At 45.3% G+C, this 16,197-nt stretch overlaps 1 pseudogene across 1 annotated transcript; it reads left to right on the top strand.

The window, feature by feature from the left end:
* Positions 1-3,172: 3,172 nt before the first annotated feature.
* On the top strand, positions 3,173-14,652 carry LOC311133422 (tubulin beta-3 chain-like; annotated as a pseudogene). Its single transcript has 4 exons — positions 3,173-3,229; positions 10,449-10,557; positions 11,042-11,802; positions 14,366-14,652. The product of its transcript is annotated as a tubulin beta-3 chain-like (transcript).
* The last annotated feature ends 1,545 nt before the right edge of the window (positions 14,653-16,197 follow it).

The following is a 16,197-nucleotide window of genomic DNA, read 5'->3' as shown; positions in this document are numbered from 1 at the left end:
GTATTTTGGCCCATTCCTCCATGCAGATCTCCTCTAGAGCAGTGATGTTTTGGGGCTGTCGCTGGGCAACACGGACTTTCAACTCCCTCCAAAGATTTTCTATGGGGTTGAGATCTGGAGACTGGCTAGGCCACTCCAGGACCTTGAAATGCTTCTTACGAAGCCACTCCTTCGTTGCCCGGGCGGTGTGTTTGGGATCATTGTCATGCTGAAAGACCCAGCCACATTTCATCTTCAATGCCCTTGCTGATGGAAGGAGGTTTTCACTCAAAATCTCACGATACATGGCCCCATTCATTCTTTTCTTTACACGGATCAGTCGTCCTGGTCCCTTTGCAGAAAAACAGCCCCAAAGCATGATGTTTCCACCCACATGCTTCACAGTAGGTATGGTGTTCTTTGGATTCAACTCAGCATTCTTCGTCCTCCAAACACGACGAGTTGAGTTTTTACCAAAATGTTCTATTTTGGTTTCATCTGACCATATGACATTCTCCCAATCCTCTTCTGGATCATCCAAATGCACTCTAGCAAACTTCAGACGGGCCTGGACATGTACTGGCTTAAGCAGGGGGACACGTCTGGCACTGCAGGATTTGAGTCCCTGGCGGCGTAGTGTGTTACTGATGGTAGGCTTTGTTACTTTGGTCCCAGCTCTCTGCAGGTCATTCACTAGGTCCCGCCGTGTGGTTCTGGGATTTTTGCTCACCGTTCTTGTGATCATTTTGACCCCACGGGGTGAGATCTTGCGTGGAGCCCCAGATCGAGGAGATTATCAGTGGTCTTGTATGTCTTCCATTTCCTAATAATTGCTCCCACAGTTGATTTCTTCAAACCAAGCTGCTTACATATTGCAGATTCAGTCTTCCCAGCCTGGTGCAGGTCTACAATTTTGTTTCTGGTGTCCTTTGACAGCTCTTTGGTCTTGGCCATAGTGGAGTTTGGAGTGTGACTGTTTGAGGTTGTGGACAGGTGTCTTTTATACTGATAACAAGTTCAAACAGGTGCCATTAATACAGGTAACGAGTGGAGGACAGAGGAGCCTCTTAAAGAAGAAGTTACAGGTCTGTGAGAGCCAGAAATCTTGCTTGTTTGTAGGTGACCAAATACTTATTTTCCACCATAATTTGCAAATAAATTCATAAAAAATCCTACAATGTGATTTTCTGGAAAAAAAATGCTCAATTTGTCTGTCATAGTTCACGTGTACCTATGATGAAAATTACAGGCCTCTCATCTTTTTAAGTGGGAGAACTTGCACAATTGGTGGCTGACTAAATACTTTTTCCCCCCACTGTATATAGACAGATGACATGTAGCTGCTGTAGTAAGCCAAGGCCCTACAGATCAGCTACGATCTGTCTATCCTGTCTGAGTGTTAGAGATACAAGCTATATAGAGCTGATGCGGGTATATGTCAATGGATGTGGATATTATCAGGGACACACCAGAGAGAAAGAGACATGCAGCCTCACACATCCTTATTATTCCTCCTTGATCACTCAACTGTGGTTGGGGTGGATATACCAATGACGTATATATAAACCCTGGATTGCTGATGCTACAGTATGTACAGTATTGGCCATTGAGAGACTTTGAAGCCACCTGTCAGCCATATTGGCACTCCCTAGTAGGAGCAGTCCTCCATAGGAATGAATAGAATTCTACAATATTTCAATTAAATGTTTCAAGGACAAAAGTACATGTATTTAAGTATTTTGTTGTTGTAGTGGTATCATTAGTACTCTCTAAAAAAAAATACTTCAAGGAAAATGTTTTTACATTATTTAAAAGTATGCATTAAGGTGTCTGTAATAGAATAAACGTGTTAAAAACAAATGCAGAAATTAATAAATGCATTTCTCTAGCTTCCGAAATATTTTTTACAATCGAGGAGGAGTGCCAAGATGGCTGCGCGGTGGCTTCAACACAGAGCCCCCTGTCAGCTATCCAGGGTTTATACATATCATTGGTAAATACAGACGCTAGTGAAAGTCTACACACCCTTTGCACTATCTCCCCCTAACAATCTACACAACTTACTCCACATTTGTTATGTGAAAGAAAAAGTTATTTTTCAAATTAATAAAAAACGAAAATGCCTTGATTGCATGTTCTCACACCCCAGAGATAATACGTTTTGAAGCCCCTTTGGCAGCAATTACAGCTGTGAATCATTTTGAATAAGATTCTACCAACTTTGTGTAACACTATTGCTTCTGTCTCTCTCCTTGCCCAGAACCAGGGACCCTCTGAACACATCGATAACAGTCACCATCGAAGCATCATTACCTATCACTCCACAAAAGCCGCAGCCCTTGCAGATCTAGGGAAACAACTACTTCAAGGTCTCAGAGCAAGTGACGATGCTACTAGCTAGCCATTTCACTCTTAGGTCAACATATTTCCATTGTTTTTGTCAAAATCGCTCATGCTCAGTAAATTTGGTTGGAAATCATTGATGGACAGCAATATTCAGACCTTGTCTCTGATTTCCAAGCAGGTTTAATTCAGGACTGAGATTGGAACATTCAGGAACACTCCACACCTTTTGGAAAGGAGCAGTGCACAATCAACATCCAAACAATAACTTATCTGAAAGAGGTTCAAAACTTTCATGACGTAAGACATGATTACAATATATTAAAGAGACCATGCAAAACTAGTTTTATCCATTTAGGGGACCCCTTAGGCTTGAGAGCGTCCCCAAAGGCAAAGGTTCTATATAGCCTCTTTAAACATCATACTTGTTCAGCACATCCATATTCATTCATACTTTGTTCAATGCAAATTAAAGTCAAAAAGGGATCACAGGGTACATGCTGTGACCTGGTGGTTGGGTGTCACCCTGGCAGCAGTGACATCAGATGCCCTCCGTACTGGGGTATAGAACCCTGGTGAGGCGGTCGTGCCATGTCATGTCAGCAGTGACATCAGATGCCCTCCGTACTGGGGTATAGAACCCTGGTGAGGCGGTCGTGCCATGTCATGTCAGCAGTGACATCAGATGCCCTCCGTACTGGGGTATAGAACCCTGGTGAGGCGGTCGTGCCATGTCATGGCAGCAGTGACATCAGATGCCCTCCGTACTGGGGTATAGAACCCTGGTGAGGCGGTCGTGCCATGTCATGTCAGAGGCCCTTGTTTTTTAGCAGTCTGTAGCTCGCTCATTATGCGTGAAATTGTACATCTACAAATTGTACAGTGTGGAAATCAGATCGGTTCTAAGGTAAATTAACTGTTTTATATTAAAATGGGTTGATAAATATTTTTGGGGGAAATTGTACATGCTTTAGTTCAATGCTTATCTTGCTTCCACTGCAAATACAGTACATACTTTCAATGACTCTCATAACACATTTGGACAGTGGCAAAGATTGAACAATGGTAAAGTTTTATTTTATTTACATGCAATGAGACTTATAAACAGGTGCAGTAGGGTATGTTACTTGATGATAATGTTGATGCCATTCATATACTATTAGCAAAGCACAACTTACCTATTAAAGTAAACCGATTGCCATTTTCTTCAGCCTAATATCATTTAATTTAATTTTATAGTGTATATTGAATGAGTTATTGGGTGCTGGCACGTTGCCATTGATGCTTGTTGAGTGTGAGTGACAGGGTGTTCCCCAAGGGGGACTCTGCTCAGAGATAAGGAGGAAGTAGCAGAATGTGGGGCAGTTTTATCATAGCTGCTGCTGAGAACAAGCATAGTAAGAGCAACCATATGATGTGTTAGATTCAGCTACAGTTCACCACTGTAGGCTGCTCGAACATGCATAATATGAGCAGTGCATGTGCATATTAGGGTGAGCGGAGCAATGTGTATGGCTCTGGGGCAGGTTTTGGGGCATCATCAGGGCCCAGAGTTTTTCCTGACCTAGTGACCCCGACAAGGAAACACTTAAGGTCCATCATATTATGCTGAATTGTAAAACCATTGATGCAACACTGAAATAGCTTTACTATGTACCCATCATGTCTTCACTTTGTATCAGCTTTGGGGTCAATTCCATTTAAATTAGTACATTTAGGAAGTACACTGAAATCCCCATTCCAATTCTCAATGCTTTTAAATAAGGAAAAAATGAATTTAAAATTAGAATTTGGTTTACTTTCTGAACTGACTGGAATTCAAATGAATGGCTCCCAACTCTGCTATGTACAGTGCCTTCATAAAGTATTCACACCCCTCGACTTATTCCACGGTGTGTTGTTACAGCCCGAATTCAAAATGGATTAAAAAATTCTCTCACCCATCTACACACAATACCCCATAATGACAAAGTGAAAACATGTTTTTAGAAATGTTTGCAAATTTATTGAAAATGAAATACAGAAATATCTAATTTACATCCAAATTGAGCTCAGGTGCATCCAATTTCCATTCATCATCCATGAAATGTCGCTAGAACTTGATTGGAGTCCACCTGGGGCCAATTCAATTGTTTGGACATGATTTAGAAAGAAACACACCTGTCTATGTAAGGTCCCACAGTTGACATTGCATATCAGAGCAGAAACTATGCCTTGAAGTCCAAGGAACTGTCTGTAAATCTCTGAGATAGAATTTTGATGAGGCATATATCTGGGGAAGGGTATAAAACAATTTCTAGAGTGTTGAAAGTTTCCAAGAGCACAGTGGTCTCCATCATTGGGGAATTGAAAAGAACTCTGCCTAGAGCTGGCCGTCCAACCAAACTGAGCAACCGGGCAAGAAGGACCTTGGTCAGGGAGGTGACCAAGAACCCAATGACCACTCTGACAGAACTACAGAGTTCATTGGCTGAGATGGGAGAACCTGCCAGAAGGACAACAGTCTCCAGCACTTCTTCTTTGCGATTGGGTTGGCGGATCGCATCCAACTTTTAAGGTGCATACACCGCAGCCTACTGTACTGGAGTGTGAGGCCAGTCATGGCCTACCTACATTAAATTATCTTCAATAGTCCTGTTCCTCTAAGAAAGTGAAATAGAGCCCTAGACACAACTTCCCTCCCCCCACTACACCACCCAAACCCCAACCCCGTCCAGCATCTCTACCCCTTTCACACAGTCTCTCCCCATCTACGTCATACAGTTCACAAAATATCAACACATGCTCCACGGTTTCCTCCACTGAACACTCATCACACAGACCTGTTTCATGTCTTCTTATCATCCACAAGAAGGCATTCAAACCTATGTGCCCAAGCCGTAGTCTACTCCACACAACTTCCTCTCTCCTACATCCCATACTCCCCACCTCTTATCAGTGCACGTGATAAAATTGCCTCCCCTTACTACTAGCATCCCGAGCCCTTTTGCCCAGATCAAGGACTTGACTTCCTACCGCCCAACGGGCCCCCTCTCCTCACTGCACTCTTAGCCACAACATCAGCCTTCACATTACCCTCCACACCCACACGGGAACCCAACAAAAGCTTACCACCACTCCCATCCTCTCCAATCCCATTAACAGCACCATCATCTCCACAAACAAGTCTCCCCTATCCGGCCCTATCTCTCAGTTCATATTCTACCACTTTGTGCCCAATTGTCCACCCGTACGCCCTCTGCTCCCAACATTCCCCAGTTGCCATGACGCTAATGCAAGTTTATTTTGTTTTATTTACAGTTGAGTCATTTAGCAGACACTCATGTCCAGAGCGATTTACAGTAGTGAGTGCATACATTTTCATTTACTGGTCCCCCCGTCGGAATCAAACCCACAACCCTGGCATTGCAAGTGCCGTGGTCTACCAACTGACACACACGGGACCGCCTTATCCTCAGTGGCAGCTCCCCATATCCACCTGCAATGCCTCAACAGGTGTGGTCCTGAAGGCACCCACACACAATCTCAGGGCCCTTGACTGTATCCTATCCAGGCGCTGTAGTACCGTTCTGGCTGCCGATCCATATACAAAGCACCCATAATCCAAAGATGACCTGATCAATGCCTGACATTCGCAACAGTGTTTGTCTATCCGACCCCCAATCATATCCTGCCACTGCCCTCATGAGGTTCAGCACCTTCTTACACTTAATTTCAATATACTCAACATGTTTCTCCACATAAGCCTCTCATCAAACCACATACCTAAATACTTAAACTCAGACACCCTACCTATATCATGACCGTATATATTTGCAGCCTAAAATCTTTAACATTCCTCCTAGAAAACACCATAAAACAGGACTTTGCCACAGACATCCTAAACCCCCATGTTAGAGACCAATCTTCCACAACTCCCACAGCTTCTTGCATCTTCCTCATCACATATTTCACATTCCCACCTCTCTTCCATACAGTCCCATCATCAGCATACAAGGCCACACCCACTCCCTGCCCCACCTTCTTAAATATGTAATCTATCATCAGGGTGAACAACACCGGACTAACCACACTTCCCTGAGGAGTACAATTGTCCACTTCAAACCACATTGACAATTCTGACCCCACCCTCATGAACCGATCGAGCAGGAAGTCCATGATCCAGTTATACAGACGTCCCCCAATGCCCAATGCACTCAACTTGATCAACAACCCTTCCCTCCACATGGTATCGTAAGCTTTCTCAATGTCAAGATACACAACACTCATCACCTCTTTTATAGTCAGGGCCTTGGCTATCTCTGTACTAACTGTCACCAGGGCATCCATGGCAGACCTCCCTCTCCCGAACCCACTCTGTGCTACACTTAACAAACCCCTAACTTCCAAGAAATACATCATCCTACTCACTATCATCTTTATTGGATGTCAACGCGATAGGCCTATAACTGCCCGCCCTAGCGGGACTGTTACCTGGTTTTACAAACAGCAACACCACCACACGTTTCCAACCAGCAGGTATCACCCCAGTCCTCCACACCTTATTATACAACCCTAACACTGCTTCCAACAACCTGTTCGGTGCATGCTTAAACATCATATAACACACCATCTTCTCCAGGAGCAGTCCGCCAGCATCCTTCCAACGCCCTTGTCATCTCATACATAGAAAACTCTGCATCCATAGCTTCTCCTGACTCCCCTAATTCCTGCCATGCCTCCCTTTTCACTATTTAAAATTGTTCTTCTCGCCATCGCTCTCTTCCTTTGATACTCCATGAGATTCCTTTCTGTCAAGCCATTCTTAAGTACCCTTAAAGCTATACCCTTTTCCTGCACCACCTTTGAGCACTCATCTGTCCACCATTGCACCACCCGTCGTCTTCCTCCCCCCAGATCACACTGGAACAGTCACATCTGCAGCTGATCTAATTACAGACGTTACTGCCTCAGCGCACTCATCCACAGACCCCTCAATTGATAACTTTTGTCCCGCCCACTCGCACAGGTACTTGAACATCTTCCAGTTAGCTTTCTCAAAACATCAAGTCATGTTATTGCCTCTACTCTGCATCCACACATCCTCATTGAACTTACATCGAACCAGAAAATGATCACTCCCTACCGTGGTTTCTCTCATCACTTCCCATTCACACCTCCCTGCCACCGCCGCAGATACCAATGTCAAGTCCAAGCATGACTCTGTAACCGTCACCACATGAATTATCGTCCCCCTCCCATCATTAACACATACTAATCCCCTGTTATCCATAAATTCTTCAACTATACTCCCATTGTTATCTTTATGCATACTTCCCCAGATTTAATTATGGGTATTAAAATCACCACACCACGTCCTATCAATCCCTTCTAACAGTGCTAACATGAGAGGTTTGCAGGGGTTATAGAAATTAACTATTACAATGTTACCTCTATTCCTACATATTTCTATCCCCACACATTCCAATTCCTGTATCTCCAATACTCTGTACGCCATCCCCTCTATAACGAACGTCGCACAACCCCCACCTGACTCTATCACATCATACCAAACTGAATCCCAGAATCACAATCTCCAGTTGAGGTTTGAGCCATGTTTCTTGGACACACAGTACATCTGGTACTACCGCCATATCATATACATACTTCTTAAACTCCTGCCCGTTAGCTATTAAGCTTCTAGCGTTCCATTGAAGGACTGCAAAAACCATAGTAAATAGGTTGTTCCAACCACCTCTTGGCTGATTCAACATCTCATGCATCATTACTCCAGTTGCTTCTGTAATTCCCAGGAAATCTTTGGCCGCGCGTACCACCACTTCTATGTGTGCAGACTTTTTCTTAACCTGATTACTAATATTCAACACACTACACATGAATGCCAAGAAGTCCACCCTGTTCACCACCAACGATTATTTTGTGACCGCACACTGATGGTCACATTTCGTGTAAACCCCAGTTTGTGCTACACAGAAAGTGGCACAGGTCCTAATCCAGGCACTTGTCATCTCCCGTCTGGATTACTGCAACTCGCTGTTGGCTGGGCTCCCTGCCTGTGCCATTAAACCCCTACATCTTATCCAGAACGCTGCAGCACGTCTGGTGTTCAACCTTCCCAAGTTCTCTCATGTCATGTGGCTTCCAGTTGAGGCTCGCATCTACTACAAGACCATGGTGCTTGCCTACGGAGCTGTGAGGGGAACGGCACCTCCTTACCTTCAACCTTATCAAACCCTACACCCAAACGAGGGCACCACGTTCATCCACCTCTGGCCTGCTACCTCCCCTACCTCTACGGAAGCACAGTTCCCGCTCAGCCCAGTCAAAGCTATTCGCTGCTCTGGCACCCCAATGGTGGAACAAGCTCCCCCACGACGCCAGGAGAGACACTTGAAACCCTACCTCTTTAAGGAATACCTGGAATAGTATAAAGTAATCCTTCTACCCCCCCCCCCCCCCCCATAAAAAAAAGAAGAAAAGTGGTTGTCCCACTGGCTATCATAAGTTGAATGCACCAATTTGTAAGTCGCTCTGGATAAGAGCGTCTGCTAAATGATGTAAATGTAAATGTGCTACTCCCTCACCTCCCCCTTCCATTGGAGGCCGCTGCACCAATTTACTCACAGGTTCTGTACTTTGAACTCTCCGTGCTGCTTCAGCATACTTTACCTTGTTTGTGATCTTACCTGTACCTCTGCTTCCTGCTTCTGTGCTATACATCCCCCGAACGCAGCACTATGTTCCCCGCCGCAGTTACAGCACCTTGCCTTGGCCTCCACCACATACTTGCCATATTCATGTGGTCCCCCACACTTCGCACAACGTCTCTTCCCCTTACAGACGCTAGCTACATGTTCCATGCGCTGACACTTAATCCGTTATCGGATGTAACATTTTACTGGTTGGCTCAGAGCAAACCACCACTACTTTATTCTCCTGTACCTCATCTCCCTGCCTGTTTGCTGTGGAAAATCCACCCTCATCCCCTTTTCTGAACCTTTTCCTATTTCTTTCTGTACTGTCATGTAGGTAGACTCATCACTGATCCTACTACCTTCATCCATCTCAGACTTACTCCCATCTCAGCTACCTGCCATGCCTACCTCAGTCTCAGTACAGCTGTGCAGATCCGCCAACCAAACGCGCCACTGCGTTCACTTCCAAAACGGAATGCTATGATCGAACACAAAAAAAATTACATTTGTGTCCAAAGTCAAATTCCACAGTTATCTTGTACGTCATGATTCAAACCGGGTGCTCACCATCCAGTCACCTACCCCAGAGTCCCCAGAGTCCACCCTCTACAGCACTTCACCAATCAGGGCTTTATGGGAGTGGCCAGACGGAAGCCTGGAGTTTGCAAAAATGCATGTGAAAGACAGATCGTAAAGGCAAAAGATTTTCTGGTCTGATGAGACACAAATGTAACTCTTTGGCCTGAATGCCAAGCGCTATGTCTGGAGAAAACCAGGCACAGCTCATCACCTGTCTAACACCATCCCTACCGTGAAGCATGGTGGCAACAGCATCATGAAATGGGGATGCTTTTCAGCTGCAGGGACTGGGAGACTGGTAAGGATAGAGGGAACAATGAATGAAGCCAAATACAGGCAAATCCTTGATGAGAACCTGCTTCAGAGTGCAAATGACCTTAGACTGGGAGCGAAGATTTACGTTCCAACAGGACAATGACCCCAAGCTTACAGCCAAAGCAACGCAGGAATGGCTTCAGAACAAGAACGTGAAAGTCCTTGAGTGGCCCAGCCAAAGCCCAGACTTGAATTCCACAGAAAGACTTGAAGATTGCTGTTCACTGCTGCTCCCCATCTAACTTAACAGAGCTTGAGAAAATCTGCAAGGATGAATGGGAGAAAATCCACAAATCCATATGTGCAAAGCTGATACAGACACCCAAGACGACTAAAAGCTGTAATCGCCGCCAAAGGTGCTTCTACAATTTATTGACTCAGGGGTGTGAATACTTCTGTAAATTAGATATTTCTAGATTTTATTTTCAATAAATGTGTTACATTTAATCCATTTCGAATTCAGGCTGTAACACAACATGTGGAATAAGTCAAGGGGTATGAATATTTTCTGAAGGCACTGTACATATGTCTTTACAGTTTTGTGAGGTGATCAGCGAGGTACATGGAATCAGTGCTACAGGAATGTATGAGGGGGATGATCCTCTTCAATTGGAGAGACTCAGTGTCTACTTCAACGAGGCAAATTAGAGAAATTGAGATAGTTGAAAATAAAGAGTTCTTCAGTTAATTGTGAACGTATTATCTAGGTGAGCTCGGGCACGGAGAGGGTGCTGTACTTCTGGCTGCCGCGCGCCGTCAGATTTAAGTGCCTTTGAACGGAATATGTTAGTAATAGCCAGGCACACCGGTTTATGTCAAGAACTGCAACACTGCAGGGTTTTTCATGCTCAACAGTTTCCCATGTATATCAACAATGGTCCACCACCCAAAGGACATCCAGCCAACTTGACACAACTGTGGGAAGTTTTGGAGTCCACATGGGCCAGCATCCCTGTGGAACGCTTTTGACACCTTGTAGAGTCCATGCCCCGACGAATTGAGGCTGTTTTGAGGGCAAAAGGGGGGGTGCAACTCAATATTAGGAAGGTGTCCTTAATGTTTTGTACACTCAGTGTATATATGTCTGATGATCGCACACAATTCTCTTGTTCTGTGTTCCCGTGGAATAGGACATTCTGGAGCTGGGAACAACTGGGCCAAGGGCCACTACAAAGAGGGAGCAGAGCTGGTGGACACTGTGATAGGCAGGGTGCATCAAGAGAGCGAAGACTGACTGTTTGCAAGGCTTCCAGTTCATCCACTCCCTAGGTGGTGGGACGAACTCCGGCATGGGCACTCTCATCATAAACAAGATCCGCAAGGAGTGTTCCGACCGCATCATGACCAGCTTCAGAATCATGCCCTCGCCCAAGGTCTCAGACACAGTGGTGGAGCTCTAACACCACCCTGTCAATCCACCAACTCCTAGAGAACACGGATGAGACCTTTTGTATCGACAACGAGGCTCTCTACGACATCTGCTTCCGTACGTTAAAGCTCAAAACCCTGACCTACCGTGACCTGAACCACCTGGTGAGCAGGGTCACGACCTCCCTAAGGTTCCCTGGCCAGCTCAATGCAGATCTCTGCAAACTGACTGTCATCATGGTGCCCTTCCCCTGCCTCCACTTCTTCATGTTGGGCTTTGCACCCCTGACGGCGCGCGGCAGCCAGAAGTAGAGCACCCTCTCCGTGCCCGAGCTCACCTAGCAGATATTTGATGCCCGTAATATGATGACCACCTGTGATCCCCGTAGAGGCCACTAGCTGACCGTGGCTGGGAAGTTCCAAGGCAAGATGTCCACCAAGGAAGTGGAAGAGCAGATGTCTCTCTCTCTCTGGCGGGAGGTAAGCTTGGCTTATATGGCTTATATGGTGTCGAGGGTGTCGAGTAAAGCTTAAACCATGTATTTAGATTGTAGTTAGGTATTGTAGGTAGTTATCGTGGGTTATTGTAGTTATCGTAGGTTATTGTATGTAATTATTGTAGGTAAGTATTGTATTCGGCTGAGCCCGGTGAAGCACGAGGCTAGCTAACCCACTACCTGGATTAGCTAGTGGGTAGCTACTGGTAACTATTAGCAACTGTGGATAGTTGTTTCACGCTTGAGAGTACCTGTAATTACACCAGCTAGCTGCCTACCATTCAGCTGTTTTTCAAACCTCATTGTCTGAAGCGTTAACGTTAGGTAGTTAGTAGCTACTGTGCTCGAAATGTAGCTAGCTTGTTGCTACCTGGATAGCTAACTAAACAATAGCTGGAACGACCTAGCGAAGACGCGAACTGGCTGAGTCGATTCAGTGGCTATCTTTGCACTTGGCTAGCTAACAGTAGCTGCTAGGGGTAAGTTATAACCTACATTTGTGTTTTGTTTTTACATACTGGTAACCAGAGTCATTCAAGGGAATTCTGGACATGGGTGACTAGTTAACGTTAGCTTGGCTCTCTCTGTGTGTTCGTGGCGTGGGAGGAGGGTTTTTTTCGTTGACAGAAAGTAATGGCTAGTATGCTAACTATTCTAGCTAACTAACTGGCTGAATAAGCTCATTCCTTCTCCCTCCAATCTCCTGATTCTGCCTCCTCAACCCTCCTCTCCTCTCCTCTCTTTCTGCATCATTTGACTCTCTATGTCCCCTATCCTCCCAGCCGGCTCGGTCCTCCCCTCCTGCTCCGTGGCTTAAAGACTCATTGTGAGCTCACAGAACAGGGCTCCGGGCAGCCGAGCGGAAATGGAAGAAAACTAGACTCCCTGCGGACCTGGCATATTTTCATCCCTCCTCTCTACATTTTCTTCCTCTGTTTCTGCTGCTAAAGCCACTTTCTACCACTCTAAATTCCAAGCATCTGCCTCTAACCCTAGGAAGCTCTTTGCCACCTTCTCCTCCCTGCTGAATCCTCCTCCCCCCTCCTCCCTCTCTGTAGAGGACTTCGTCAACCATTTTGAAAAGAAGGTTGACGACATCCGATCCTCGTTTGTTAAGTCAAATGACACTGCTGGTCCTGCTCACACTGTCCTACCCTATGCTTTGACTTCTTTCTCCCCTCTCTCTCCAGATGAAATCTTGCGACTTGTGACGGCCGGCCGCCCAACAACCTGCCCACTTGACCCTATCCCCTCCACTCTTCTCCAGACCATTTCCGGAGACCTTCTCCCTTACCTCACCCCGCTCATCAACTCATCCTTGACCGCTGGCTATGTCCCTTCCGTCTTCAAGAGAGGAAGAGTTGCACCCCTTCTCAAAAAACCTACACTCGATCCCTCCGATGTCAACAACTACAGACCAGTATCCCTTCTTTCTTTTCTCTCCAAAACTCTTGAGCGTGCCGTCTTTAGCCAACTCTCTTGCTATCGCTCTCAGAATGACCTTCTTGATCCAAACCAGTCAGGTTTCAAGACTGGTCATTCAACTGAGACTGCTCTTCTCTGTGTCACGGAGGCTCTCCGCACTGCTAAAGCTAACTCTCTCTCCTCTGCTCTTATCCTTCTAGACCTGTCTGCTGCCTTTGATACTGTGAACCATCAGATCCTCCTCTCCACCCTCTCCGAGTTGGGCATCTCCGGCGCGGCTCACTCTTGGATTGCGTCCTACCTGACAGGTCGCTCCTACCAAGTGGCGTGGCGAGAAGCTGTCTCCGCACCACGTGCTCTCACCACTGGTGTCCCCCAGGGCTCAGTTCTAGGCCCTCTCCTATTCTCGCTATACACCAAGTCACTTGGCTCTGTCATATCCTCACATGGCCTCTCCTATCATTGCTACGCAGACGACACACAACTAATCTTCTCCTTTCCCCCCTTCTGATAACCAGGTGGCGAATCGCATCTCTGCATGTCTGGCAGACATATCAGTGTGGATGACGGATCACCACCTCAAGCTGAACCTCGGCAAGACGGAGCTGCTCTTCCTCCCGGGGAAGGACTGCCCGTTCCATGATCTCGCCATCACGGTTGACAACTCCGTTGTGTCCTCCTCCCAGAGTGCGAAGAGCCTTGGCGTGACCCTGGACAACACCCTGTCGTTCTCCGCTAACATCAAGGCGGTGACCCGATCCTGTAGGTTCATGCTCTACAACATTCGGAGAGTACGACCCTGCCTTACACAGGAAGCGGCACAGGTCCTAATCCAGGCACTTGTCATCTCCCGTCTGGATTACTGCAACTCGCTGTTGGCTGGGCTCCCTGCCTCTGCCATTAAACCCCTACAACTCATCCAGAATGCCGCAGCCCGTCTGGTGTTCAACCTTCCCAGGTTGTCTCACGTCACCCCGCTCCTCCACACACACTCCACTGGTTCCAGTTGAAGCTCGCTTCTGCTACAAGACCATGGTGCTTGCCTACGGAGCTGTGAGGGGAACGGCACCTCCGTACCTTCAGGCTCTGATCAGTCCCTACACCCAAACGAGGGCATTGCGTTGATCCACCTCTGGCCTGCTGGCCCCCCTACCTCTGCGGAAGTACAGTTCCCGCTCAGCCTCGTAATGGCTTCCACCTTCATTGGCAACAACACAGCCATACAGGAGATCTTCCGACACGTTGGAGACCAGTTCTCGCTCATGTTTAGGCACAAGGCCTTCCTGCACTGGTACACCGGGGAGGACATGGACGAGATGGAGTTCACAGAGGCAGAGAGCAACCTGAATGAGCAAGAGGGACCGGCTACGACAAGAGTTCGGAGTCAGACTAGGTTGGAAGTTATGACGATGGAGACTGTGACTGAGACTGTTGAAACTATAGCTGAATAGATGTGGAAGTATTAGTGTGTGGGAGATTTATGCTGTCATTTCTCGGTTCTGTGCAGCAGGACTAGAGTTTTTTCTTGATCACATGACCTAACCAGGAAAACTTAAGGGCCCTGAGTTTTTCCAGATCAGGTCACAAAAAACTGCTGGCCCTGTCTCAACAGGAATTCTAGCACCAGGTACATTTTTTACTGATGTAGGCTTTTATGAAACTGAAAATCTATTTTGTTAGATATACAAATTCTGTCAACATTATAAAAGCACCAGATTTCCCAAGCTTGATTGAGAGCATATGCATTTACAAATAAAACAGTTGTTAATAAGAGGGGAATTGACCATATCTGCAAGATACAATATATAGTATATGTACTAAATAAAATCTTCCCATTTTTGTGTTCCTCAGCATAGTAACATTGGATGAAAAATGGATGTAGTTGTGAGATCTTGTGAAAAGAAAAGTATGTCCAACCTTTATTGCTTGATTTATGTTGTTTGCGTTTACTAATGTATTCTTTGAAAACAAAGATGATTGTTAAAGAAATAATTATTTAAAAAATGTAAAAAGACATATAGTGAGCTCCAGAAGTATTGGGACAGTAGCTAGGTTTCCATCCAATTGGCGATCCAGTATATCCGTCCAATACTCTAAAATCCGCATTAAGAAAAGATGCGCACTTTCCCACCCAACAGACTTGTTGCGGATAAAAATCAGTGCATGATGACATAGTGCATACAAAATGTACTTTTTCGCTTACGTTTTCAGGACCGAATAGAAATCTAAAGTTCAATATGTTTCCTTTGCACTTTCAACTCTACCGATAGTTTTGTCACAAAAACTGTTGCGTTGAATAGCAAATGTGCCTACTCTGGTCTTGGCATGTGCGCTCTAGCCAACAGCTGGCAGATACAGTGTGGGTAAACTGTGCTGGTATGCTAGTCTACATGAGATTATTATGGATAACATTAAAGTAGAAGTGTTTAGAAACATATTCTATTCTTATTTACAATAAAAGTGACTCCAAAATGACACATTACATTACGTACCATTAATTTATATTGGGCACAAAATAATCTGAAACACAACCAAAATGAACAGCAAATGCATCCATGAAGTTTGTAGTGTCACAAACTTGATGTAATCATTGCATGCTATGGGACCAAATACAAAACTTTTGACTACTTTAATACATATAAGTGAATTTGTCCCAATACTTTTGGTCCCCTAAAATGGGGGGTGGGGGTTGTTATGTACAAAAGGTGCTGCAATTTCTAAGCGGTTCACCCGATATGGATGAATACCCTCAAATTAAAGCTGATATTCTGCACTTTAACCTCAGTCATTGTATCATTTCAAATCCAAAGTGCTGTAGTACAAAGCCAAAACAACAACAAAAATGGTCACTGTCCCAATACTTTTGGAGCTCACTGTATATATATATATATATATATATATATATATATATATATATATATATATATATATATATATATATATTCTCACGCCATATAGATCTCACGCCATTTTGAACTGTATTAAAAAAAATCCAC

The sequence above is a fragment of the Coregonus lavaretus genome (genome assembly GCF_964263955.1).
Source record: "Coregonus lavaretus genome assembly, chromosome: 8".
NCBI lineage: Eukaryota > Metazoa > Chordata > Actinopteri > Salmoniformes > Salmonidae > Coregonus > Coregonus lavaretus.
Note: the sequence above shows the minus strand (reverse complement) of the source record. Positions and strands in the feature narration are given on the sequence as shown.